Here is a 2,856-nt window from a genome sequence, read left to right on the forward strand (position 1 = left end):
AGCAACCTAAAACCTAAACCTAAAAGTGAAAAATCGTATTTTTTCTGACCTCCAGCCATTCAACCTCTCACCCGCCCTGCTGCTGTGATGTAGTAGTAGTGTACTGTGGGGTGTGTCAGTACACTGTGACATCACTGTGGTTACAGGTGTAACAGAGAGGAGAGACAAGCACCGATTTCCAGCCTAGTTCGATTTATGTCAGTGCCTCTGTTTCAACTGCCACTTTAACTTCTTTAAGTTTTCTCTCTCATTCGCTTCAGTCTTTCAAATGTTTCCATTGCAATTTTTTAAGTAGAAGGGAAATTTCTGACAGTAGGAGAGCTGTTTTTGAGTTTGTGCCTTGGTACGTGAGTGGGTGGGTGATGGTTCCTTGTCACCCCTGACTGTGTGGAGTGGAAATTCAGTCACTGAGTCGTACCTGGTGTCTTCCAGCAGGCTAGCACAGAAAGCTTTGACCTTTCTCATCCTCTGCGATCAAATCACAAAGGAGTTCCTTCAGCCTCTCTTCCATGACTCATTCAATCAACCAAACAGAGGCAGACTACTGATATGCCAAGTTGATAAAAATGGGGGGAAAAATCATAGAAAAAAAACATTTGTCAAAGCGTTTTCTTCCAATTTTGCATTAGAAAAGGAGCAGCTGCTCACACTCTCCCTCCCCTCACCATCATTAGTGCCCTCTAAATAGACCCGCAGTGAAATTATGAATGGAGAATGACGGAGTTGAGTGCTGTTCCAAATAACAAATTAATTCATGATCCCAATTAGCATACTTACGCTGTTACTGTAGCTAAATGCAATGTGTAATTACATAATGCATGAAGTAGAGTAAACAAAGAATTCAGTGCTAGAATGTGAGGCTCTCTGCTCCTCTAATGTCTTTGACTCTGCAGAGGAGACCTCAGCCAGTTCTTAAAAAATCGCCTGCAGCCACTTTAAAGACCAACCAGGGATTCATGCAGATTAATGGAATCCTAACTGGCACACGGTGCAATTTATAGACCAACATGCAAGATATTATGACCCAAATTCTGTCCATTATTAAAAACTGCAACATCTCTCTCTACCACTGCTAGCCTATTTATGTCACCCAGTTTCCATGGCTACCATGCCATAGATAAAATCTAAAGCACACACAGGTTTTCAAGTGCAACATCAACTTTCCCTTGCAAAGAGGGAAGAGGGATGACATTCATTAATGCATTAGAACAAAGGCAGACAAGCATGTTATTGTGCATTATCTCATAGTTGCATGAATAACACTTTGTGTTTAAAAGGGAGGAAACACAAGAACACTGTCATGGACAGGTTTTGCTACAGTAGGATGCGTTGCCATATGGTTGGAAATGTAAATGATAAATCTACCCAAAAATGAAAATTCAGTTATCATCTACTCACCCTTGTGCCTATGGAAAGTCAAGTAAAGTTTCATAGTCCACAAAACATTTCTGGAGCTTCAAAGCAAAACCAGTTTTAAAATGTAAAAAAACCCCAAACAGTTTATCTCGACATGCGCCAGTGTTGTCCGAACATATAACACTGATCTTTGGCTCAGACCAAAACTCAGGTACTGTTTTGGCAGCAGTGTCGAAAAATTCAAAGGATTACCCAGCCAGGCATTTAAAACAAGTCCACAGCAGCCATTGGGGTTTTGACTGACCTTGTGAAAATGAAAGCATACATGCATAATGAAATGGACAGTAGCCTTCCTTCCTCACTCACACACACAAACAGACCATCGCCCTGGATTTCCTACCAGTCCACAGTGGGCCAAACACTACATGTCCTTCTGAGAACAAAGGAGCACAGGACAAAGCTGGCAATAATATGCTGTCTTCTTATTTCCACCAGTTCAGTGAGGGCAAGCAGGAGCACACACACAATACCTGGTTGGAGAAGGAAGATGACATCATTTCTCCACACTAAAATGAGTCATTGTTCCCCATTTAGCTGTCAACTTCAAACACAGACACCAACAAAACGCACGTCTTTGTCAGCAGAATGCTGAGATAATTTCAACCTGAAATGTAAACCAGAAGCCAGGGCGCTTTCACTGCCAACAGACAAACGGGTCATGTTCAGGGTCCTCACTATCAAAGGCCAGACACAGTTTATGTAACTGAATCTATTTCTATATTAGATAAATGGGCTCAATTCAAAAGAGCGGCTGTTCACACAATCAATAAAGTAGGTCAGGCCGGGCCTCGTAGCATGACATAAGGATTCACTTTGATCCTTGCTATTGATACACTCAAGATGTATGGTTCTTTGTCTGTGAAAAACAGCTCCACAGCTCCTTGTTCATGATAAAGACTGGATGTTTAGCACCACCTGGTGGCTGAATAGAGACACTGTGGCAGGGAGTACTTACTCTGCACTGTCTTCCAGTTAAGGGTCTACTTTGTTTTCTGAGAAGATACGTCATAATAATGACATAAGTAGGTGGCCAAGAGGATCAAAACAATATTACACAAAGCACAACAATATTTCACAGAGCACATTTCAAAATGTCATTGCATTTTCTGAAAAATGTTGTTTAGTGACGTGTTTTTCAAAATGTTGTTTTCTTAAATGTCACATTTGTAAAATTATGAAATTTTGTTGTTTTCTGAAGTGTTGCTGTTTTGCCAAATGTTGTGTATTGTGATTTTGTTTGTATTGAGGTGATGATGACCTCATTTCTCTAGAGGAAGACAACATTTCACCATATCTGTAGCTAGACTGAGCTTTCGAAAAAACATTTATCATCTCACATGCAGTTCTAAAGACTCCCTCAGCTCTACAGGAAACTGATAAGAAAAGGCCACTGAGATACTGCAAATGCATCCAACAAACAACGACGCATGAAAACGTGCA

This window comes from Pagrus major, chromosome 22, assembly GCF_040436345.1.
Source record: "Pagrus major chromosome 22, Pma_NU_1.0".
NCBI lineage: Eukaryota > Metazoa > Chordata > Actinopteri > Spariformes > Sparidae > Pagrus > Pagrus major.